A 27,542-nucleotide genomic window follows, 5' to 3' on the forward strand; every position below is an offset into this window, starting at 1 on the left:
TCTTCTGCTTCTGTTAAGTCCATACCGTTTCTGTCCTTTATTGTGCCCATCTTTGCATGAAATGTTCCCTTGGTATCTCTAATTTTCTTGAAGAGATCTCTAGTCTTTCCCATTCTATTGTTTTCCTCTATTCTTTGCATTGATCACCGAAGAACACTTTCTTATCTCTCCTTGCTATTCTGTGGAACTCTGCATTCAAATGAGCATAGCTTTCCTTTTCTCCTTTGCCTTTCACTTCTCTTCTTTTCTCAGCTCTTTGTAAGGCCTCCTCAGACAACCATTTTGCCTCTTTGCATTTCTTTTTCTTGGGGATGCTCTTAATCCCTGCCTCCTGTGCAATGTCATAAACCTCCGTCCATAGTTTTTCAGGCACTCTGTCTATCAGATCTAATATCTTGAATCAATTTGTCACCTCCACTGTATAATGGAAGCAGCACAAATGTTCATTCACAGGTTAATGGATAAAGATGTGGTACATGTATACAACAGAAAATATTACTCAAGCACAAAAGGGAACAAAATTGGGTGATGTGTATTTGTAGTGATGTGGATGGACCTATAGTCTGTCATGAAGAATGAAGTAAGTCAGAAAGAGAAAAATATCATAACATATCATAAGTTAATGCATATGTATGGAATCTAGAAAAGTGGTCCAGATGAACATATTTGCAGGGCAGCAATAGAGATGGAGACACAGAGAAAGGACTTGTGGACACAGTGGGTGAAGGGGAGGGTGGGACAAATTGAGAGAGTAGCGTTGATATATTTACACTACCATGTTTAAAATAAAGGGCTAGTGGGAAGCTGCTGTACAGCACAGGGAGCTTAGCCTGGTACTCTGTGGTATGGGGGTTGGGAGGGAGGTTCAAGAGGGATGGAATATATGTATGCATATAGCTGATTCACTTTGTTGTCTAGCAGAAACTAACACAGCATTTTAAAGCAATTATACTACAATAAAAACAATAAAAAATGTTTATTCATGTATTTCAGAACTTCATCATTTTATATTGCCTTAACTCAGCTATATTCTTTCCCTCACTAATAAAAAACATGGTGTAGTATTGACTAAGTGTGATTTTTACTCATTTTACATATATTCATATTTGTATGGCAGTAGAACATAGCACACAGGAGCACACAGGAAACCCAGAGCACATAGGAAACTGTCCTCAGGAAAGAAAAGGCACATGTTTAAATAAACTATTACTTCCAAGACATGTAACAAGGCCTGATAAATTGTCAGTTCAATATCCTAGCTGATTGTGCATGTGCTGTACATGCCATTTAAGGAATGTGACCATACCGTATAGATTTTTCTCTTAGTGTCTGTTAAAGTAATAACACAGGAAGCATGTTATTATAACCTACAAGGACCATAAATACTAACCCTATAGCATTTTTATTACCAACTTATATCAAAGGCAATCTGGCACTCTTTTACACATAATATTCTCCCATTAGTAAGCAGTCTTATATTACAGACATAAAATATTTGTAAGCATTTTAACTTGGCCAGGCTACTGCAGCTGTGTCACATTTGTTTTTCCTTATTTTAATATGAGCTTATTTAGATGAAGCTGGAATTGCCTTCTTCTCCTCTAGATGACAGATCTGGTTTAGTGCCAGGCCACTTAGTGAGGCCTATCAAACAACGCTCTATTATGTGCAGTGGCATAATTCGAAAAATCAGAAGAACACTAACTCATAACATATGTCAATATGCCCAGTTAGTTCAAAATCTTGCTTTTTACAGGTGATTTTATATTCCATTTTAAAATTTTCTTTACTGCCCCTGCTGCAAACAGTTCATCTGATCAACTCCGAATGATTTTAACCTTTTTTTTTCCCCACACTTTTATGAGAATACACAGCCATAGATCATAACTAAACAAACAGACAAGAAGAAATCAAACTTTTAGCTGACCTTTGTATTTCATCAGCTTGCACTTGAGAAATCTATAAACTGAATTAAGAAATGAAATTTCCTTAATTGTGGCTTCCTCTCATTTTCCGATCACCACTTGCCTACCATCCCCAGGGCTGTCCTGTGGTCATTCAATGATGTAGGGCCTCTTCAAGATCCTGGCAAGCTGGTAGCCTCTGCCTCCCAAGGTATTTCCAGTGGTATGAAATGATATCATCATAAGAGAGTCTGTCATAGGTGTCCTTTCTCAATCTCCTCCTAAAAACTGAGGCGGTAAGACCGCCTCAGAAAGCATAATCAAATCCTCAGACTCTATACTCTAAGGTTAGTGACCAATATAGGCTTTTAGCAATACTTTCTTGTCATGATTAATATGAAAGCTTCATCCATCTATTGGGTATAGACGATCCCCCTCCAACTCTAAATAGTAATTTAATCTTTCTGCACATCTGTTTATAGCAAGAGAGATCTTCACTACCCTGAAGACTCAAGGGCAAAAAAAAATTCTGCTCTCTAAATTTTTCTGCTTTGCATTTTAAGCTCTGCTCGACTCTTTTGTATCTTATCTATCAGTTCAGCGCTCAACTAACCTTTATCCTAAATACTATATAGCTCCATTGTTAAGTGATAAGCTACATATACATATATATTGAGTACCTGTCCAAATTTCATGAATAATCATTAATCTCAATACTAGTCTATATTAGTGGTTTTAGACTGAAAAATCTTTTAGGGAGAGAACTAGAACTAGAACTGAAAAAATCTATAGCATCACAGGGCCTTGTGAGGAACCATCCAGGTTAGAAAAGACTCGAAGAGTAATTATCAGTAAACGGTGACAATGGTGATATAGTGCATTAGAGCAATCCATAAAGGTATACCCCAGTAGGAAAAAGCTACATTTGAAGTGTAGTTAAATCAGTAATAGAATAATGATAATGCATGCCCCCTTATGACTTTCTGCTAAAGGAAACAAGCAGAATGTAACTAACAAACAAAGGAATTGACAAGTGAAAAGGATGCAGGCAACAGCCCCAAACAGCAATGCTTTCATAGTTATTATATGTTACAGATTCTTAATGCAAGTTAACATTTAGATACACATGGAAAGATGTGGTGAACTTTCACTTAGTATTAGGTGTCTAGATAAAAATATTGAATTTATTATGCAAAGTGTTATGTTTATTACTTGAGTTTCAGATTCAGCTGAAAACATTATTGAAAAGGATAACAGAAAGTACAGGACACTGTTTTGACTGGATTTAACATTAGTCATTTTCTTTCTCTTTCTCTTAATTATTTGGTTAGTTGATATATCTAGCACGTCAACCGGACAGTCATGAAGGGGTTCAGAACAGGCCTCCCCAATTTAAATTCTTTAAAGAAGAGGGAAGAACACTTCTCTTGAGCCCTCAGGGTCTTGATTGCCCTCAGTTCAAAATAATCCACATGCCAAAGTGACCCTTCTTTAACTAGATATTCATAAATGTGTTCTGGACAGGCCTCCCCAAGATGTGTCACTTTGCATGTCAACCCTGCAGGAAAGGCAAACACCCATTTGCTCAACATCTGCTCTTCTTCTCATCCTGTGAGTGACCTCAGTGTCATTGGATGCTCCAGGTCCCTCTCCCTTCCCTTTGCTTGGGATGGCATAGGCACCTCGTTTTACCTTTCTGTCTTGGAGTCTCTTGTGTACATGGGGTTCCCAAGCATGCAAAATGAAATTTGATTTTCTCCTGTTAATTTAATGTCAATTGAATTCTTAGACCAGCCAGAAGTACCAAAAAGGGCAGAGGAAAATTTTTTCCTACCCTAAGAACATCACAAAATTCTATAATTAAATCTCAAAATGCTGTGTTGGGTTCCATTTCCATAAAAAGAAAGAAAAATTTACATGTATTCAAAAGACTCTTTACTGCTATTTGATGATTTAAAATCAAAAACTGCAAAGGATAAAATTCTACATTCCTACAATAATCAAAAATATTGTTCTCAACACCTACGAGAAGAAAAACGACAGCAAATTATTTACTTTTCAGACATTTATTAAGATCCTTAATCGGAAAAGATTTGTTCTTTTTTCCTCTTACAACAAATACAAATGAAGTGTGAATTCTTAGGGGTAAATGTATAAATAATAAGATGCTTTTGTTTTCTTTATTACATAATCAGGATGCCCAGATTTCATCTTTTATTAATTCTATTTGTCATTTTTTTTAAATTCAGTTTTTAAAATCATAATAAAGACAAACTATTTTTAGAGCAGCATACACTAGGTTTTCAGTTTTCTTTGATGACTTCTAAAAGCTCTTTGATGTGGACTCCAAAAAAAAGCATTTTCATCCTTAGAAATGTGTTTTAAAACTTTAAAACCTTGAGAATTTTAGAATTGGATATTCTCGGCTGCAGCTCTGAAAAAAATATTGGTAGAGAAATAAAGCCTTAAAGTAAAAATTTTGAAACTGGATAACGAGTTGAATTAGTGTCAGAAGCAAATCAGCTGGCCGAATATAAAGAGGCCCTCTCAGAGCAGGATAGCTTGAAGCCAGCGGAGTTATGTGGGTGACGGGGAGAGAGACCCACATGATGGCGCACGGAGGGCGTGCACATGGCACCTCCCCCACTGCGCCTGTCCACTCAGCTCTGCCAAGTGCGGGCTCATGATTCAAACTGACAAGAACCTTGCTCCCTCCCTGATCCAGAAAGAAAGAGCCTTGTCAAGTTGAATATCCTGCTTGCTACATGGGAGCAGGGTTGCCAGGAACAATGAGGGGAACTCAAAATGTGCTCTCAATCAGCAAGAAACCTTGGGATCCTGGCGTGGCTGTTTGCAGGGCAGCGAGAAGTGTAATTGAAGCTTAAATGTCATTGCATTCATTTTAGAGAAAATGCTGATTTGTTTTTGTTGTTTGGCTTGTTTGACTTCTTTGTGCTATTTTCTGTTTCTTTCTGGACTTTGAAATTAAGTTTTTAATGTAAACTTTTTACCTTTTTTCAGGAAAATAGAATAACAACTGAACAAACTCTTACCCAAAGAACAAAATCAATCTAACCAAGAAATATATACATGAAACTCCACTTACACCAGGTCGAATGCACACTGGAGGGATGGGTATAAAGATGAATAAAATTTTGGACCCGGAGGAAACCAACACAGCCTATAAGGATGACACTGTGCATTTAGAAGATACATGAAGATCATGAAATTTGGAGGCAAAAGGCTTCCTTTTGATGGATCCTTTCCTCTACTTGTGCTGTAATCTTTGACCAGCCTTGACTTCTCCTGAAATCTATTCTTATCTGTAGAGTTATGAATAACCCACTCACAGGGAAGGCATTGGCATTAAATGAGATAATGTGTGAAAAATGCATTTTGAATATGTGAAGTGCTGTACAAATGTTAGTTATCATTTGGTGAGAGACAGGTAGGCAGGAGTCATGCTTTCTAGCTCGTACTGTTAACTTGATTTCACTCCATATTTTCAGAGCTGAGGTCCCTTTCAGAGTTCAGATTCTATTTTCCAATAGACTATATTTCAAGAAAGAATTCAGTAAGAATAATAGATAGGAAGTGCACAAAAATAAGTAAATAAAGCCCCAAAGGATAAAAGATCAAATCCAACTGGAATAATAGCAGAGCTAAAATATATCTAATGGAAAAGGCAGCTTCTCACAATAGGAATCTGCAGATTCTTTACCATTTAAGCCACCAGGGAAGCCCGTTGCTGGGCATATACCCAGAGAAAACCATCATTTGAAAAAACATATTCACTCTGATGCTCACTCCAGCACTATTTACAATAGCTAGGACATGGAAGAAACCTATATGTTGAATGACAGATGAATAGAAAAAGAAGATGTAGTACATATATACAACAGGATATTACTTGGCTATAACAAGGAAAAAATTTGGGTCATTTGTAGAGACATGGATGAGCCTAGAGTCTGTCATAACAGAGTGAAGTAAGTCAGAAAAAGAAAAACAAATATTATATATTAACACAGGTATGTGGAATCAGAAGAAAATCGGTATAGACAACCTTATTTACAAAGCAAAGATAGAGACACAGACACAGAGAACAAACATATGTATACCAAGGGAGAAGGAGGGGGGATGAATTGAGAGATTAGGATTGACTTATATACAATATATCAGAGAAGGCAATGGCAACCCACTCCAGTACTTTTGCCTGGAAAATCCCATGGACGGAGAAGCCTGGTAGGCTGCAGTCCATGGCGTCACGACGAGTCGGACACGACTGAGAAACTTCACTTTCACTTTTCACTTTCACGCATTGGAGAAGGAAATGGCAACCCACTCCAGTGTTTTTGCCTGGAGAATCCCAGGGATGGCAGAGCCTGGTGGACTGCCGTCTATGGGGTAGCACAGAGTTGGACACGACTGAAGCGACTTAGCAGCAGCAGCAGCATATACAATATATACACTGGTACTCTCTCTATATATATATGTGTGTATATATATATATAAAATAGAAAACAAATGAGGTTGGGATTGACATATATACAATATATATACTGGTACTATATATAAGGTGAAGTTGCTCAGTCATGTCCGACTCTTTGTAACCCCATGGACTATAGCCTACCAGGCTCCTCTGTCCATGGGATCTTCCAGGCAAGAGTACTGGAGTGGGGTGCCATTTCCTTCTCTTCCTTATTATCTAAAGTAGATAACAAATGAGAACCTACTGCATTTCATAGGGAACTCTACTCAGTGCTCTCTGGTGACCTAAATGAGAAGGGTATCCACAAGAGAGGAGATATATGTATATGTATAGCTGATTCCCTTTGCAGTACAGTAGAAAGTAACACAACATTGTAAAGCAACCAATAAAAATTTTAAGGATGAAATAAAATAAAATAATTTTCATTTAAAAAAGCTGTATTTTTCACCAAATATAATTATTTCTTTTTGTGGTTTAACATGAGAATATCCTCAAAATGAGAATGATTTCTATGAAAAGAAATTAAATTCCTGTAAAGTAGTGAGGAAAGAGTAAAAGAGAAGGCTGTGACAAGATGGAACATAATTTTGAAAACTCAAACAAATTAATGCTGATGTTTGTAAAGAAAGGGCTGGTTCTGGGGCCTACAGCATCAGAAATACCTGAATGTGACTCAGAGAATGAACTTATGGTTGCTGGGGGGTGGGGAGAGGGTGGAGAATGGATAGTTAGGAAGTTAGGGATCAACATGTACACACTGCTATATTTAAAATGGATAACCAACAAGGACGCACTGTAGAGCACATGAAGCTCTGCTCAATGCCATGTGACAGTTTTGATGTCTTGATGCGAGGGGAGTTTGGGGGAGAATGGATAAATGTATATGTATAGCTGAGTTCCTTCACTGTTCATCTGAAACTATCACAGCATCGTTAAGTGGCTATACCCCAATATGAAATAGAAAGATTTAAAAAAAAAATACCTGAATATTGATTAAAATATACAATGGAAAATAACCTGAGAAAGAATATAAATATATATATAAATTATCATATAAATAATATAAAATATATTTTATATTTTTATATTTTATAAGAATAACAAATGTTATTATATTTATTATATAATAATAAAAATAATATAAAATATATAAATATATATATAAGCTAAATCATACAGCACCTTGACTCTGACACTCAGCACACATTGCTGCATTGATCCATCCATGTGTTTCTCTCCCCACTTTGTGACTCAAAGATCCTCAAAAATAAGACCAACCTTCTTCATTTTTATATCTGAGCTCCCAAAACAGTGTAAAGTGAATTACAGATGCTAAATTGAATAGAGCCAAAAGTTTAATGCCAAAGAAACTTGCCTCGGTTATGGATCTTATAGGAGAGCCAAAGCCAAAGCAACAGCCGCAGTTGGCAGCCACGGAGCAATCAACAGAGATGAGAAATGATCGGTTTGGCAGGAAGGCAGAGTCAAGGCTAGAAACACACCAAGGCAGTCGCACAAGGAATGCACGGTCTGTACCTATTTCAAATTCTGGTTCAAAGAAAAGCACAGAGGTACAGAACAAAAGCAATTTCAGAAAGTCAAGCGCTCAGCAATGTCTACTAAGAACCCGCTCTGTGCCAGATACTCTGTTAGATACTGAGGACAAAGCAAAACTGAAGACACAGGACTGTCCTTATGGAACTAAAGGTCACACACCTGTTAAGGTGCTATGGAGGAATCACAGAAGGGGCCTGTGTGCATGTGACTGTGTGTGTACCTGTGGATGTCAGGATGGAGGTTTGGTGGTTAGTGGTAAGGAATGTTGTTCTGAGAAAATTATATATGAACAGAATCCTGAAAAAATAAGTCAGCATTAACCAAGAGAACATTCTAAAGAAAGTGAAAGTGAAGTCGCTCAGTCATGTCTGACTCTTTGCAACCCCGTGTACTGTAGCTTGCCAGTCTCCTCCGCCCATAGGATTTTCCAGACAAGAGTACTGGAGTGGGTTGCCATTTCCTTCTGCAGAGGATCTTCCCAACCCAGGGATCGAACACAGGTCTCCCGCATTATAAGCAGACACTTTACCGTCTGAGCCACCAGGGAAGCCCAACGTGTACAAAACCCCTGAAGTGGCAAAGAGATGGTCACTTCAGAGGAAACTTTAAATATTGTAGATGAATAAGTAATTTTTAATGCTTATTAGGTTCCCAAACAGGTCACAATCATTTCTGCTGCTGGCTATTTGCAAATCTGCTGACCCTTAGCTACTAGAAAACCAGAAGCTCCATGACAAACTTCCATTGCTAGGCTGCTCACTAAGTTATATAATGGTGACATCTTTGACTTACACTAGTTCCATCAGAGAAATGACACCTCCAATGGAAGAGAAGGATTTGGGTGTGTCCTCAATTAGCCACAATGTTATGTTTGGGAAATACGCTTTTTGGATATTGGAGAGATACTTGTAGCCAAATTGTATTTTCTCAGAAAGTAATGACTTACACATTAGTTTCATTAAAAACCCATCTCTTATGCTTAGGGAAGTCACATGACCCTTCAATTTCAAGACTGCTGGCATACCAGTGGTCAGAGATGTATTTCTTTGCAACAACTTTTTTGCTCCCACCATTTTTTTTTTTTTTTGGCCACAGAAATGCAAATTAAAACTACAATGAAGTATTATCTCACACCAGTCAGAATGGTCATTTTCGAAAAATCTACAAAGAGTAAATGCTGGAGAGTGTGTGGAGAAAAGGGAACTCTCTTGCACTGTTGGTAGGAATGTAAATTGATACAGCCACTATGGAGAACAGTATGGAGGTTCCTTAAAAAACTAAAAGTAAAACAAACATATTACCCAGCAACCCCACTCCTGGGCATATACCCTGAGAAAAGCATAATTCAAAAGAACACATGTACCCCAATGTTCATTGCAGCACTATTTACAATAGCCAGAACATGGAAAAAAAAACCTAAAAGTCCAACAACAGATAAATGGATAAAAAAGATATGGTACACATACTCAATATGCCAGCAAATTTGGAAAACTCAGCAGTGGCCACAGGACTGGAAAAGGTCAGTTTTCATTCCAATCCCAAAGAAAGGCAATGCCAAAGAATGCTCAAACTACCACACAATTGCACTCATCTCACATGCTTGTAAAGTAATGCTCAAAATTCTCCAAGCCAGGCTTCAGCAATACGTGAACCGTGAACTTCCAGATGTTCAAGCTGGTTTTAGAAAAGGCAAACGAACCAGAGATCAAACTGCCAACATCCGCTGGATCATCAAAAAAGCAAAAGAGTTTCAGAAAAATATCTATTTCTGCTTGATTGACTATGCCCAAGCCTTTGATTGTATGGATCACAATAAATTGTGGGAAATTCTGAAAGAGATGGGAATACCAGAGCACCTGACCTGCCTCTTGAGAAACCTACATGCAGGTCAGGAAGCAACAGTTAGAACTGGACATGGAACAACAGACTGCTTCCAAATAGGGAAAGGAGTACGTCAAGGCTGCATATTGTCACCCTGCTTATTTAACTTCTATGCAGAGGACATCATGAGAAACGCTGGACTGGAAGAAGAACAAGCTGGAATCAAGATTGCTGGGAGAAATATCAATAACCTCAGATATGCAGATGACACCACCCTTTTGGCAGAAAGTGAAGAGAAACTAAAAAGCCTCTTGGTGAAAGTGAAAGAGGAGAGTGAAAAAGTTGGCTTAAAGCTCAACATTCAGAAAATGAAGATCATGGCATCTGGTCCCATCACTTCATGGGAAATAGATGGGGAAACAGTGGAAACAGTGTCAGACTTTGTTTTTGGGGGCTCCAAAATCACTGCAGTTGGTGATTTCAGCCATGAAATTAAAAGATGCTTACTTCTTGGAAGGAAAGCTATGACCAACCTAGATAGCATATTCAAGAGCAGAGATATTTCTTTGCCAACAAAGGTGTGTCTAGTCAAGGCTATGGTTTTTCCAGTGGTCATGTATGGATGTGAGAGTTGGACTATGAAGAAAGCTGAGCACCGAAGAATTGATGCTTTTGAACTGTGGTGTTGGAGAAGACTCTCGAGAGTCCCTTGGACTGCAAGGAGATCCAACCAGTCCATTCTAAAGGAGATCAGTCCTGGGTGTTCTTTGGAAGGAATGATGCTAAAGCTGAATCTCCAATACTTTGGCCACCTCATGCGAAGAGTTAACTCATTGGAAAAGACTCTGATGCTGGGAGGGATTGGGGGCAGGAGGAGAAGGGGACGACAGAGGATGAGATGGCTGGATGGCATCACCGACTCGATGGACATGAGTTTGGGTGACCTCCGGGAGTTGGTGATGGACAGGGAGGCCTGGCGTGCTGCAGTTCATGGGGTCTCAAAGAGTCGGACACGACTGAGCGACTGAACTGAACTGAACTGAAAACATACACAATTTGGTACATATATACAATGGAATATTATTATAAAATGGCATAACATTAATATATAAGGGAATGTTATTCAGCTGCTAAAAGGAATGAAATAAGGTCATCCCTGGTGGCTCAGATGGTAAAGAATCCGCCTGCAATGTGGGTGACCTGGGTTCGATCCCTGGGTTCGATCCCTCCTCCAAGATATCCTGGAGGAGAACGTGGCAACCCACTACAGTATTCTTGCCTGGAGAACCCCATGGACAGAGGAGCCTGGTGGGCTAGAGTCCATGGGGTTGAAAGAGTCATACATGACTGAGTGACTAAGCAGAGCACATGGTCATTTGTAGAAACAGGGATGGACATAGCATCTGTCATACAGAGTAAAGTCAGAAAGAGAAAAACAAATATTGTATATTAACACATGCATGTGGAATCTAAGAAAATGATACAGATGAACCTATTTCCAAGCAGTAACAGAGATGCAGACATAGTGAACAGATATGTAGACACAGTGGAGGAAGGAGACGGAGGAACAGATTGGTAGATTGGGATAGACATATATACACTGCTGCTGCTGCTAAGTCGCTTCAGTCGTGTCTGACTCTGTGTGACCCCATACACGGCAGCCCACCAGGCTCCCCAGTCCCTGGGATTCTCCAGGCAAGAACACTGGAGTGGGTTGCCATTTCCTTCTCCAATGAATGAAAGTGAAAAGTGAAAGTGAAGTCGCTCAGTCGTGTCCGACACTTAGCGACCCCAAGGACTGCAGCCCTACAGGCTTCTCCGTCCATGGGATTTTCCAGGCAAGAGTACTGGAGTGTAAAACAGATAGTGGGAAGCTGCTGAATGGCAAAGGAATTGGCTCAGTGCTCTTTGATAACCCTGATGGGTGGGATGAGGGTGGAGTAGGAGGGAGGTTCAAAAGAGAGGTGATACATATATACATATAGGTGATTCACTTCATTGTACAGCAGAATCCAATACAACATTGTAAAGCAACTATATTCCAATTAAAAAAAAAAACAGTCTTGACCCTTCATTTTATCTGAGGACTCTAATCTCTTCTGAATGAAAATTCTAGTAGAATTTCATCTTTTCTTATTGGTACACAGTTTTATCTCTTCAAGATTATTTTAATCCTATCATTTTTTTCAAAATGCTGAGTGTCATCAAGAAATTGGGATTCTTCAACAGCTTCACTCTCATCAAATAAAAGTTACTTGTATGCAATGTTTGTACTTTACTTAACAAAGGACCGTGGTACTCTTATTTTGATATATTATATGTGATATATGCAGTGTTTACCCATTAGCTGTTTCAGCTTAGGAAGAATTTTTATGACAAACTAACAAATCCTAAAACAGTATTTATAATGTAAATACTGATACACCACTATTTATACTTCAGTTCAGTAGCAAAAATTGGTTCTATGATAAATAAACTCTCATTATCCAATCATTAGTCTCTTATAGCCACCCTGACAAGTCGTGCCATGGGCAATACAATATCACTAATGAAATGAATTAATTTATCTCTTTCAAAGGGACACTGGGGGATCGAAAATGTATGTTTCATAGCAACACTCCAAATAGAAAATATATCTAATCATTCTCAAATCATCAAGCTTATTTTACTCAACAAATATTTACAAGTCCTTTTTATGTTCCTAGTATATTTCTCGGAGAAGGCAATGGCACCCCACTCCAGTACTCTTGCCTGGAAAATCCCATGGATGGAGGAGCCTGGTAGGCTGCAGTCCATGGGGTGGCTAAGAGTCAGATACGACTGAGTGACTTCACTTTCACTTTTCACTTTCATGCTTTGGAGAAGGAAATGACAACCCACTCCAGTGTTCTTGCCTCGAGAATCCCAGGGACGGGGGAGCCTGGTGGGCTGCCGTCTATGGGATCACACAGAGTCGGACACGACTGAAGTGACTTAGCAGCAGCAGCAGTATATTTCTAGGTGATCAGAGTAAATTCTAAGGTGTTGGAGGGTGGGGGGAGCAGTCCGAAAGTAAACAAGCAGGGGGGTAAAAAAAGACACGGCAACTCCAGATTCTGATAATTACTATGAAGAGAAAGAGAAAAACTAAACTCAGATTGATAGAATAGTCACCAGAAGGCTATATTTTACAAGGTGACCAAAAAACATTTTATGTTGTTTCAAGGCCTTTTTCTACTATAAAAGTCATGGTGATAAATTTACATTGGACTCCACAAAATTACTTGCAGTCAATATTTTTCACCCACAAAAATGGCGGTTTTATGTGTTTCAACCTGAGAACGAATAGCAGACAGAATTTAAGAGCTATGGTTTTTATATCAAGGTTTTATTTCAAATGTATAATTGCTCTGAACTTGAATTGTCTGATAACCAGCATTTTTGTCTCAGACCCTGGGTCTACAGACAAGAGGAGAACCCTGTCACTCCACAGGTCAGGTAGAGTCTCAGCAGTATTTCCAGTCCATAAATAGACTTCTAAGGACAGGGGCCCGGTGAAGCTTCTGTAAACAATAGAGTACCAGAGCAGTAGCTGGAGGACTTCTACACCCTGGTGGAGATGTAACGTCTTCAGAGTCAGTACTTCTTCAGGCTTAGCTCTGCCAGCTGTGCTATCTGCAGTGTGACATTTAACCTCTCCTAGCTTCAGCGTTTTATCTTTTTTTTTTTTTTTTTAACTGAAGGATAATTGCTTTGCAACTTTGTGTTGGTTTCTGCTGTATAATAATGTGAATCAGCCATATTGCCTGCCTCTTGAGCATCCCTCCCACCACCCCCATCCCACCCCTCTAGGTCATCACAGAGCACCAGGCTGGGCTCCCTGTGTTATATAGCAGCTTCCCACTAGCTAGCTATTTTACGCATGGTAGTGCATATATATCAATGCTACTTTCTCAATACGTCCCACCCTCTCCTTCCCCGCTGTCCACAAGTGTTTTATCCTTTCAATGAGAATGATTACCCTACCTTATAGGGTTGTTACAAATATTATGGATACAGTAGAGTAATACTCTAGGCACATTCAATTAGTATGATAAAGCAAGTTCAACTTTATATACTTGGGCTTCAAGAGTGGGGTAGAGAAAAAAAGAAAGAAAGGGAGGAAGGAAGGAAGAAATAGCACTTTTACAAGATGTAGGAGATTCCATCCACTTTAATATTAAAATAACTTAGGTTCCAGTGTGAATGAGCATTAGCTGAGAATGCTCACAATCACTTTAGCTGTGAATCCATGCTTTCAGTCTCAGATCTTTTGCCTCTCTTGTGGTGTAAGCATCTTGCCATTTTGAGTTATTTTAAGTGTTTTAAGATGAGCCTTTCTCTTTAAATATAAGCTATTTCATCTGTGAATCAAAGCAAGAAAGAATAATCTGCTCCAAAGATGATCTAAAAACTGATTCCGGGTTTATTAAGAGATGGATTTTCAGTCTCCATGGTGATATTTTTGTAAGAGATTTTCAGGAATAATTTTGATACTAATGAATTTGACTCTATAAGATAATTTCAGAACCTAAATCCAAAGGACACAGCTGTAGTGTAAGGTGTGTAAAATGCCTCCTGGCAGTACCTAACCAACGCCAGTGATCAAGATGGTTATTTTCTTCTTGCAGGGGAAAAATGGACTACTCATTCAGCTAGTGAATCTCCAGCTAGTGTATCTGGCTGCCACAATCTAAATTTCCATGGATAATATTCTTCCATGGTGCAATTTTGTATTTTTCAAACTTGTTCTTGTATGTCACTGTGTTCTGACCAGCACAATGACTTATAAATGATATCTCATACACTGCAAGAATTGGAACAAATTCATATATTCAGCAAACACTTAAAATTAAATTAATTTAAAATTGATATTTTTTAGAAATCTCTTTAGTTGCATTGCAGGCTCAAATTTATAACCAAGTATTTTGTCCTACGAGAGTAGGAAAAGCAAAAACTGTCCATCACCTTCTTCCTTTTCTGTGTTTCTTTTCAAGGGAAAAATAAGCCACGTAAACATGATAAGGAGAAACTATTAGTAGCAGGGCTATATACGAAAGCTGGTGTCACAGTAATTACCAGGGACAATTCCAACTGATCAATACCCTTTCTGTTCAATTGGTGCCCATGCTCTTAAGATTTATTACATATTTAAATATCATTCATGATAATAAGGACACTAAATTACTGTTATATAAATCAATTTCTACTTAGAAGTTTTATAGTACAAACTTAATAAGTTATTTTTCCCAACTCACTTAAGAAAGTTATTCTGTGCATTGTTAAGGATAAATAGCTTCTTTGTTATAAAGAAGATACATATAATTTGAAAAATGCACACAAAAATCAAGTGGAAAAATGATTTTTCACATTTCTGTAGTTTCCCTTAATTTGCAGATTGTAGATTCAAATAGAGCTGATAAACTTAAAACATTGTTATTTAGTCACTAACTACCCCATGGACTGTAGCCTGCTAGACTCCTCTGTCCATGGAATTCTCCAGTCAAGAATACTCGAGTTAGTTGCCATGCCTTTCTTCAGATTATCTTCCCAACCCAGGGAATAAACCCTCATCTCTTGCATTGGCAGGCAGATTCTTTACCACTTTGGCTCAGGGACCAGAGAAGCCCTTAAATTTAAAATGTAGAACTAAACAAAACCTGTGTTACATTTTTATGTCTATAAATGTGGTTCACAATCCTGGTGGCAGAAGGGAAAGTGTATGTTTGAAGGAATCCTTGAGAAAGAAATGGACTTCATAAAATAAGTAGCTTAGATAATAAAGCTCTTATTCATATAAGCTCTCCAAGCAGTATTTATTTAAACAATTAGATTGACAGCCTTGAGTATAGAAAATATATACACTGAGCATGGATACACTGAGCAATTTGAGAAAATCTTTCTCACACATTATGTCTATAACATTTGGCAGAAATTACTTCCATTTGGAATATTCATCATTTCCAACTTTTTAAGAGTTGCAGTAGCTCATTTTCAAAGTGAGAACAAATTATGGTTCAAATTATCTTTTTTTTTTTTTTTGGTCTTGTTTCGTTTTGTTTGTTGCTATTTCATTGTTGCAAAAGTATTCACAAAAAGTGGTTCAGGCAGAGCTGTGACCTCATCAATAAATATACTGAAAGAATAAGTGATCTGGGTATAGGCTCCAAGGAGCTCTGTAACTTCAGGCGGGTGACTTCAGTTCTCCCAAGAACTCCCGAGCCATGAAGAGAGGATAATCCCAGACCAACCATGCAAGGCTAAGGAATACAAAGTGCTGTCAAGTGGACAGTAGTTCATGGACATATTTTCTAATCCACAGTGACTCTAGGAAGCAGTAAACAGGATTTGCTACCTCTGGTAGAGTTATCCACAGGTCAAGGGCATGGAGAGTGAAGAGGTGAAGGAAGAGTCACAGCTGAGCGAGACATGAAGAGACCCTGATGTGTCATGTTTGTATACCTGAGCAGTAGCAGACAAGTGAACTGTGAACTTCCAGATGTTCAAGCTGGATTTAGAAAAGGCAGAGGAATCAAAAAGCAAAAGAGTTCCAGAAAAACACCTACTTCTGCTTTATTGACTATGCCAAAGCCTTTGACTGTGTGGATCACAACAAACTGTGGAAAATTCTGAAAGAGTGGGAATACCAGACCACCCAACCCACCTCCTGAGAAATCTGTATGCAGGTCAGGAAGCAACAGTTAGAACTACACATGGAACAACAGACTGGATCCAAATAGGGAAAGGAGTACTTCAAGGCTGTATATTGTCACCCTGCTTATTTAACTTCTATGCAGAGTACATCATGAGAAACGCTGGGCTGGAGAAAGCACAAGCTGGAATGAAGATTGCCAGGAGAAAGATCAATAACCTCAGATATGCAGATGACACCACACTTATGGCAGAAAGCAAAGAACTAAAGAGCCTCTTAATGAAAGTGACATAGGAGAGTGAAAATGCTGACTTAAAACTCAAATTCAGAAAACTAAAATCATGTTATCTGGTCCCATCACTTCATGGCAAATAGATGGGGAAACAGTGGAAACAGAGACAGATTTTATTTTTGCAGGCTTTCAAATCACTGCAGATGGTGACTGCAGCCATGAAATTAAAAGACGTTTTCTCCCTGGAAGAAACGCTATGACCAACCTAGACAGCATATTAAAAAGCAGAGACATTATTTTGTCAACAAAGGTCCATCTAGTCAAGGCTATGGTTTTTCCAGTAGTCATGTATGGATGTGAGAGTTTGACTATAAAGAAAGCTGAGCAATGGAGAATTGATGATTTTGAACTGTGGTGCTGGAGAAAATTCTTGGTAGTCCCTTGGACTGCAAGGAGATCCAATCAGTCAATTCTAACTGAGATCAGTCCTGAATATTCATTGGAAGGACTGATGCTGAAGCTGAAACTCCAATACTTTGGCCACCTGATTTGAAGTACTGACTCATTTGAAAAGACCCTGATGTTGGGAAAGATTGAAGGCAGGAGGAGAAGGGGATTACAGAGGGTGAGATGGTTGGATTGCATCACCAACTCAACGGACACGACTTTGAGTAAACTCCGGAAGATGGTGATGGACAGAGATACCTGGCATGCTGCAGTCCATGAGGTCCCAAAGAGTCGGACACGACTGAGCGACTGAACTGAACTGAACTGAGCAGACCAGCTTTTGGATTCTGCCAAAACAGCATCTCGAACACAGGCCAGACATTGAATGACAGGTAAAGGAGATTCCTGCAGCTCAACAAAGAAAATAGAGGTGAAGACCATCCCTGTGATTGCAGAGGGGAAATTGCTTCTTCGCTGTAAGAAACATTTCTTTGTTCATTTAGAAAGATGTAGAGGTATTTTTAAAAATAAGTCATCAGTTTATATAAGCAAGCTTTAGGGAGTATTTATTTAAACAAATTGTTTAAACACTCCTCCAGCACCTGGTGACTGAAATGGGACTTGAACCTAAAGATGCAGGGTGTTCTAATATTATGAGAGAGATGTGTTCCTGAAGACCTCACATAATTCAAAGCACACACGAGTTAAGATAAATTTTTCCATAGGAGTAAATGTAAAGGTTGTGTTCTTGATATGCATAAATCCCCAGTCAATGTGGCTTGACCTTATTTTTTTCTCACAGCTATGTCATGCCTCACATTCTTTCTTTTATATAAAATTTTATCTGCCCATTATATGATGTATGTGATTCAAAGAGTACTTTATTTTTCATATAATAAATGCTGGAGAAAGAATATGGAGAAAAAGGAATCCTCCTACACTATGGGTAGGAATGTAAATTGGTATAGCCACTATGGAGAACAGTATGCAGATTCTTTAAAAAACTAAAAATACAGCTATCAAAAGATCCTATGAGCCGACTCCTGGACATAAAGCTGGAGAAAAGCATAATTTGAAAGTTTCATTATTTCACTATTCATTATTTCACTGTGAACATTATTTCACTATTATCCCTACCAACGTTCATGTAGCCATACTAACAGTAGCCAAGACATGGAAGCAACCTAAATGTACATTGACAGATGAATGGATAAAGAAAATGTGGTACCTGTATACAATGGAATATTACTCTGCCATAACAAAGAATAAAATAATGCCATTTGCAGCAACATGAATGGACCTAGAGATTATCATACTAAATGAAGGAGAAAGACAAATATCAAATGATACCACTTTTATGGAATCTGAAAAAATTATAGAAATGAACTTATTTACAAAGCAGAAATAAGCCCACAGACTTAGAAAACAACTTACAGTTACCAAAGGGGAAAGTGGGAGAGGGATAAATTGTGAGTTTGGGATTAACATATACACACTGCTATATATAATATAATATAAATAACTAACAAGGACATACTGTATAGGACTGGGAATATACTCAATATCTTATCATAACTTATAATGGAAGAAAATGTAAAAATATATACACATGTATAACTGAATCACTCTACTGTACCCCTGAAACCAACTTAACATTGTAAATTAACTATATTTCAAGAACAAAACTTAAATTACCTTATTTTCCTCAACACTTTTTCTAAAACTACTCCAAGTATCCTTTTCTAAATTAATAGGACAAGATATTTTGGAGAGTCTAGAGATTTTTCAAAGTGTTTTTATCACATCTAAATATCTTTCCAAAGTTTTTTATATTTTCAGCAAGAGTGTTATCATAGTTTAAGGAGAACTTGAGCAACATTGTTATAGTATTAAAAATAAATTTTAATATTGATAATTCAAAAGTTATTACTACAATCATTATCAAAATTACTCAGAAAAGTTCTGATATGTGTAGAGCATGACCAACGATGCTGCCTATTTTGTCTTTCAATTTGTATGAAAGTGATGCTGTTACATCACAATAGCACAAATATAATTATTAACTCCACCTTCAAAAATAATACAACTTTAGACTATTTTCCAAATTTGGTGTATAAAACAAAACTAATATTTTTCTCACACTTTTTGCAATATACTAGTCTTAAAATACACATAAAATGACCTATACCATAAAAATCATTCAGTGACAGAGACTATGTAACAGGTACTATTTGAGTAATCTTTGTCCTTGATTATTTCCATTTTAGAGATAAGATAATTGATGTCTAGTTGTATTAAGTAGCCTGGAAAGGTCCAATCTATTGGATCTTTTTCTTAGGAAAAATAATTATGACCAAAAGAACTAGGACCAACCTAGGTCCTAATTTGGAGAAGGCAATGGCACCCCACTCCAGTACTCTTGCCTGGAAAATCCCATGACGGAGGAGCCTGGTAGGCTGCAGTCCATGGGCTCGCTAAGAGTCGACACGACTGAGCGACTTCACTTTCACTTTTCACTTTCATGCATTGGAGAAGGAAATGGCAACCCACTCCAGTGTTCTTGCCTGGAGAATCCCAGGGACGGGGGAGCCTGGTGGGCTGCTCTCTGGGGTCGCACAGAGTCGGACACGACTGAAGCGACTTAGCAGCAGTAGCAGTAGGTCCTAATTCTTATGGATTCCTCTATTCTGCCATTATTTCTGAATTCAGTACATTTTGTGAAGGGTTTGATGGTGCTAAAAGGACTGATATTCACGCGGTAGCAGGTCAAGCTAGATTGTAGGGGAATGAGAAAAGGTGTGTGGTGAGGACACAAAGACAGTAACAGTCACTATCGGATGGTACTATTTGGCATCGAAAGTTAGAAGGAGAACAGAACAATGATTACAGGACAACTAGGGTCAGGTGCAAGCTTTTATACTTTAGGGTGGATAGAGATCTGTATATTAATAGGCATATTCCTTTGCAAAAAGTAGGAAACATTTAGAAGGGATTTCTCTCATGTTAACAGAGAGAGAAATCTCAAGACTCTAAATAGCTAAACAGACTCAACTATAAAGAAAATTGTGAATTAGGCATAGTTGTTTTGTTGTTTTTTCCCAAATGTTTTCATTCCCTTATTCTTCTTCTAGGATTATTTCTCTAATAAAAATAACCATAAAAATTATAATAGCTGCACATATTAAAATAAGTAAATTTAATACATATAAAAATCTTAAGCAAAATGCAAGTGCTTTGTGAAAGTGTGAAAATGTTAGTCACTTAGTCATATCCAACTCTTTGTGACCCCATGGACCGTAGCCTGCCAGGCTCCTCTGTCCATGGAATTCTCTAGGCAAGAACACTGGTGTGGGCAGCCATTCCTTTGTCCAGGGGATCTTCCCAACCCAGGGACTGAACCCATGTCTCCTGCATCTGAGCCACCAGGGAAGCCCAAGTACTTTATATATATTAGCTCATTATTTTTCGAAACACCTAAAATAGGATACTGTCATAATCCCCATTTTATAGATGAGGAAACCATGGCACAAATGGATCAAGTAATTTCCTCAAATTATCCACTGGCAAAAATACTTATCTTTCCTCTTCAGAACCCTTACTCTCGTTAGGACCCTCTCTCTTCTCTCCTTTCACATCTCTTTTATCCTTATCAAAATTTATGTATCCTGTGTCCCCAAGGATATAACTAACTATATAATTAATTAGCTAAGTAGATTCATGCTAAATAATTTAGCTTAATGGGTTCTAAGACAATATGGTTGTAATAATTCAAGGGGAAAATAAGTAAATAGCTGCAGTTTTTCCTAACAGAAATTACCGCCTAACAGAAGTAAAAATCATTTTACACACCTCAAGAGGGAGGGGATATATGTATACCTATGGTTACACATGTGTACCTCAAGTTGAGATTTGACAGAAAACAACAAAATTCTGTAAAGCAATTATCCTTTAATTAAAAAACAAATAAAATTTTTAAAAAAGTTTAATGTGTCTAACACAAATATTGGGCTACAGAAATAGAACACAATTTGTTTTAGATTTTTTTAGCTTAAAAAAATAAGGACATATAAATCGACAACAGGTGTTGTCTCTGTGTGCGCACAGATGCGTGGTCACGTCCAACTCTTTTGTGACCCTATGGTTTGTAGCCCGCCAGGCTCCTCAGTCTGTGGGATTTTCCAGGCAATACTGGAGTAGGTTGTCATTTCCTCCTCAGGGATCAGATTTGAGTCCCTTGTGTCTCCTGCATTGGCAGGCAGATTCCTTACCACTGAGCCACCTAGAAAGCCCTATAAACAAATTGTACTAACAGGTATTATAATAATGCATTTAAAAATAAAAATTTAACCTAATATTTAAGTTAAATGTCATCTCCATGTCATGATGATTTAAGTAAATAAAGGGAAGATGAAGAATACAGATCAATAAAGGCAAAAGTGTTAGGCATAGGAAGAAGAAAATAGATGGAATTGAACAACTCATACTCTAGCCTACTATCTCTCCTTCAAGGCCCCAGATCGCTCATGATAGGCTCAAGTGTTCATGAGTTAAATCTCTCCACTACTACAGCTTTCATTCTTTTTTAAAATCAAAGGATTCAAATGACAAACCCTTCACGGAAATTACACAATGACTGATCAAACTTACCTCTTTATGTGTGGCACCTAATTCTTCTTCTAACAAACTACACCTTTCGAGTGCTACTTGTAATCACGCTCTCAACTCAAATAAAAGGGGCCAAGTCACCTTGTGTTGATGTGTGTATATACGTTAGTACACTTCTTAGTGTATACTCACCCTAATACATAGATACTGTCACAGAATACCTTTAATGTCTCTCATTGATCTTAACGTCAAGAGAATCTGCTTGTTAACAGCTTTAAATTCTAAATTTGAGAGAACAAAATGTTATGACTTTCAAAAGCAAAGACAGTTTGCCTTGAAAGGATAAAGGAATCAGAGGTCCAGATCTAAGTCTCAACCTCAGACTTTCTTAGCTTGGTAAACATGCTTGTCCTCCCGGGGTAAGCAGAATAATGCCCTTCTCCCTCAAAAATGTCTATGTCATAACCCTTAGAATTTATGAATATATTAGGATACATGGCACAAGAGAATTAAGATTGTAAGTGGAATTGCTTGCTAATCAGATGACCTTAAAATAGGAAGATGATCCTGGATTATCCAGGTGGAGGCAATATAATTACAAGGGTCTTTAAAAGTAGAAGAGTGAATCAGAAAATAGACCCAGAGACATGGCAGTATGAGAAGGACTCGGCTGATATTGCTGGTTTTGAAGATGGAGGGAAAGGTCATGAGATAAAGAATGTGTGTGGTCTCTAGGAGCTGAGAAAGGCAAGGAGATGGATTTCCCTCTAAAGCCTCCAGGAAAGAATGCAGCTCTGCTGACACCTTGATTCTAAGCCAATGGCAATGAACTTCTGAACTACAGAACTGTAAAATAATAAATTTGTCTTGTTTTAAGTCACTATGTCTGTGGTAATTTGTCACAGCAGCGATAGAAAACTAATAAACTCCCAAAGTCTCCATTTTTTTTTTCTTCTATGAAGTGAAGATACAGAAAATAATTTGAAATCTCATAGAATGACTGTGGAGACAAAAAGACTGTGAATGTGAAGAGAGCATTGTAAATTAGAAACACCATGGAATTTTTAGATATTATAACTCTTAGTAGTATTGGTACCTTTTGCCCTCAGACTTTCTTTAAAGAATACGCAATTAAATTGATTGCACTCTTAACTGTATATTTGGCATTAACTCTGCCATCCTATACTTTATTAACTCATAAGCTGATATTTTTGCTATAATATATAACTTGAGTTTGAGAATAAAGCATAAGCTACAGCACTATGAGCAAAAACTCATATATTTTGCTGATAAATACGCCAAACTACTTCATGTTTTGAGCTGGACAAAATAGTCCTAGATGTGATTTAATAAAAATTACCATCCATCATTTACAAAGCTAGAATGCAGAAAATTCAGAAGTCAATGAAAATATTCAGATTGTTCAAAACCAAAGTTGTTAATCAGAGTTATTAATGATAGCTCTAAACTTTGTTTTTTACAGGCAAATACAAACTTATGCTTGTGGAAAAAATTTTATTTTCATTATTATACCTGATCCTGGTACCAGCACTATAAAGAAAGAATGGCAAATATTTTTAGTTATGAAAATACTAAGTTAGACAGGAGGCAAATGACAGATCAATACATCTCTATAAATGCTAGTTATTTTATCTACTAGTGGTTCTGCAAGTATGATCCGGGCACCTTGGGGTCCCTGCCACCCTTTAAAGGAGTCTGCAAGGTCAAAACTGATTTCATAACAATATTGTTTCACAGCAATATTACTTAATTTTTAAACTCATTCTCTTGTAAGTACAAAGTTGCCATTTCTAAAACAGTGCATGCTGATAGATAATAAACAAAAGTTCTTTGGGGTCTTTAATAAATTTTAAGAGTAAAAAAGTGGTTATGAGTTACCTAGGTCAATTCTCCAAGAAAACTGTTGAAGATAAAGAGGTAGGGAAATGTGATAGCTAGAAATATATTCTAATCCGAAGGACCTAGGAAAAATAAATACAGTTGAAAGATTCATTAACATTTTTCTTTAAGGCTAGAGTATCATGAGATACATTCCTTATGTGCAGAAATGAGGTGGGTGTGGGGGAGTAGCAGTTTACTCAACAGCACCCTCATGGCTCCAAAGATATGATACAAACTTTCCTAAAGTGTCTAATCTACTCCAGGGGAGCAGTTCACACCTCGTTATGGGCCCACCATTGCAAATAAATGTACAATAATGACAACAACAATAATATTGCAAAAATATGCCACGGTAACAAGAAAAAACAAAACAAATTTGTACAAAGAACTATTCCTAACCATAGAGCAACCCTTGCTAATTACTATTATCTCACATTAACTATGTAATCTAGCTACTGGAATCTTTGTAAAAATTATTTTTGACTCATTCACTGATCATGACAGAATGAATCATCTTTGATGTATTCTCCTTTGATTTCACTGTAATTCTCTGTCTCTTGTCAGTGAGTGGGCCCCATTGATTTATGAAATATCTCACAGTTGTCAATTCCTCTTTATTTTCAGTCCAGATCTCCCTGACAGTTTACTTCAACATATGCTTTCCAATTTCATATAAATAGGTAAAAAGGTTTCAATTGTTCTTATTTTCATTAATTTAATTAAACTTATTATCTGGGGCTTCCCTTGTAGCTCAGTCAGTGAAGAGTCTGCCTGCAATGCAGGAGACCTGGGTTCGATTCCTGGGTCAGGAAGATCCCCTGGAGAAGGAAATGGCAATCCACTCTAGTATTCTTGCCTGGAGAATCCCATGGACAGAGGAGTCTGGCAGGCTACACCTATGGGGTCCCAAGAGTCAGACACGACTGAGCAACTAAACACATCATCACATCATCATAAGCACTCCCTGACATATGGTCACTTCATTTTGAACTCAGAATAAAATTCAAATTCCTTACCATGACCTGCAAATCCGCATGATTTACTCTCACCCTCCAATCTTTTATAAGAACTCCTCTGCTTCACCATGCTCCAGCCACGTCTTCCTTACGGTCTCCATCTTTTCTGGAAATAATAGGGGTTATAGGTTAAACTTATACAGAGTACATCATGAGAAACGCTGGACTGGAAGAAGCACAAGCTGGAATCAAGATTGCTGGGAGAAGTATCAATAACCTCAGATATGCAGATGACACCACCCTATGACAGAGAGTGAAAAGGAACTAAAAAAGCCTCTTGATGAAAGTGAAAGAGGAGAGTGAAAAAGTTGGCCTAAAGTTCAACGTTCAGAAAACTAAGATCATGGCATCTGGTCCCATCACTTCATGGGAAATAGATGGGGAAACAGTGGAAACAGTGTCAGACTTTATTTTTGGGGGCTCCAAAATCACTGCAGATGGTGACTGCAGCCATGAAATTAAGACGTTTACTCCTTGGAAGGAAAGTTATGACCAACCTAGATAACATATTCAAAAGCAGAGACATTACTTTGCCAGCAAAGGTCGATCTAGTCGAGGCTATGGTTTTTCCAGTGGTCATGTATGGATGTGAGAGTTGGACTGTGAAGAAAGCTGAGTGCCAAAGAATTGATGCTTTTGAACTGTGGTGTTGGAGAAGACTCTTGAGAGTCCCTTGGACTGCACGGAGGTCCAACCAGTCCCTCCTAAAGGAGATCAGTTCTGGGTGTTCATTGGAAGGACTGATGCTAAAGCTGAAACTCCAGTATTTTGGCCGCCTCATACAAAGAGTTGACTCACTGGAAAAGACTCTGATGCTGGGAGGGATTGCGGGCAGATGGAGAAGGGGACGACAGAGGATGAGATGGCTGGATGGCATCACCGACTTGATGGACATGAACTCTGGGAGCTGGTGATGGACAGGGAGGTCTGGCGTGCTGCAATTCATGGGGTCACAAAGAATCGGACATGACTGAGTGACTGAACTGATAGGTTAAAAGGTTTCAATTGTTCCTATTTTCATTAATTTAATTAAACTTATTATCTACCTAGTACATTCCAGAAAGACTTAAAATTAATTTTTAGGCTCTGGAGACATGTTGAGGAGCAAGAGAAACAAAAACCTCTGCTTTCACAGAATTTATATACTGGTGTGTACTCTGTCGCTCAGTCATGTCCTACTCTTTGTGACTCCATAAACTGTAGCCCATCAGGCTCTTCTATCCATGGAATTCTCCAGGCAAGAATACTGGAGTGGGTTGCCATTTCCCTCTCCAGGGGAACTTCCTGACCCAGGGACTGAACCTGTGACTTCTGCATTGGCAAGCAAGTTCTTTACCACTGAGCCACCAGGGAAGCCTTTATATACTGGCCCAGAGAGACAGATAATAAAGAGCTAAACAAATACATAAAATATCTTCACATGATGATTAAAAACTAGGAAGAAGATTCAGCTGGGTAACATTACAGAGAATGATGGAGGTGGTGTTTAGATAAGATGGTCAGGAAATTCCTCCACAGGGATTTAACATTTAGGTGACTCCTGAGTGAGAAGGAGAAAGCTATGTGAAGATGAGTAAAAAATATTAAGACTCAAAGAATATCAAGAACTAGATAACTAGAGCCTGTAACCCCCTATTATTTCCAGAAAAAAAATGGAGAACACAAGGAAGACGTGGCTGGAGCATGGTGAAGCAGAGGAGTTCTTATGAAAGATTGGAGGGTAAGAGTAAGTCATGCAGGATTTGCAGGTCATGGTAAGGAGTTTGAATTTTATTCTAAGTTCAAAATGAAGTGACCAACATGTTTTGAGCATGTGTTCTGTGCAGAAGGAAATTTAGGGGCCCAAGAGTGGAAACAGGGAGAGGAAGTAGAACTCTAATAGTACAGGCAAGAGAAGATAGTAAATTGGATAAGGTAGTAGCTGGAATGGTGGATGATTTGGGATATATTTGGGAAGCAGGGTCTCCCTGTCTCACTGATGAGTTGTGTGTAGAAGTGAGTAAAATGGAAGAATTGGGCATGGCTCCTATGGTTTCCAGAAAACAGGTCCTACCCTCCTTTGGTTAGCATCCAAGGCAAGCGCCCCATTTCCACACACCCCGATTCCGTCTCTCTACTACAAAACCTCAGCTGCAGTAAAGCACATTTCCTCTTTATTATTTTTACACACAAAGCTCATTCTCACCTTTGCCCATGTTTTCAGTCATCAATTTCTCTCATGCTGATCATTACATCCAGCATTCATATCTGTGGCTCCTTTTTAAAATTCCATCTTTTACCATCTGTTGCTTCATGTGAGTATTGGTCCCTAGGTATAGAGCAAGTGACACTTTCGTAAGCACCATACCTTAAATTCTTTCAAATTCACCACACTGGGACTTCCCTCATGGTCCAGTGGTTAAGAATCTGCCTTCCAAAGCAGGGGACACAGGTTCAACCCCTGGTCGGAGAGCTATGATCTCACTTGCCACGGGGCAACTAAGCCCATGCCCCACGTGTGTGTGCTAAGTTTCTTCAGTCATGTCCAACTTCTTTGTGACTCCGTGGACTGTAGCCCGCCAGGCTCCTCTGTCCATGGGATTCTCCAGGCAAGAATACTGGAGTGGATTGCCATGCCCTCCTCCAGGGGATCTTCTGGACCCAGAGATAGAATCCCAGCCAATGTGCCTCAACTAGGGAGACCTGTGCACGGCAAGGACAAGCCCTTGAGCTGAAATAAAGACCCAGCCCCACCAAAAAATTTTAAAATAAAAAGTCTTAAAAAAAATTTTAAAAGGAACACCTAGTAACATTTGAGAAATAAAGCCTTACTAATTAATAATAAATGTTATTAAATATAAAATTCTGTTCCCTCTGATGTTAGACCATTTAGCCTTTGACACAGCTATCTTTGTACTAC

General features: G+C 38.3%; 1 long non-coding RNA gene across 1 annotated transcript in view; it reads right to left on the bottom strand.

Moving 5' to 3' along the window:
• The window catches only part of LOC102415010, a 177,185-nt gene extending 150,158 nt beyond the window's left edge, over positions 1 to 27,027 (bottom strand). Inside the window, exons 1-2 of the long non-coding RNA XR_006552506.2 lie at positions 26,829 to 27,027; positions 24,644 to 24,749 (exon numbers count right to left, since the gene is read on the bottom strand). This is a non-coding gene — a long non-coding RNA (uncharacterized LOC102415010). The remainder of the gene's footprint in view (positions 1 to 24,643; positions 24,750 to 26,828) is intronic.
• Positions 27,028 to 27,542: the final 515 nt, after the last annotated feature.

This window comes from Bubalus bubalis, chromosome 1 (genome assembly GCF_019923935.1).
Source record: "Bubalus bubalis isolate 160015118507 breed Murrah chromosome 1, NDDB_SH_1, whole genome shotgun sequence".
Taxonomy (NCBI): Eukaryota; Metazoa; Chordata; class Mammalia; order Artiodactyla; family Bovidae; genus Bubalus; species Bubalus bubalis.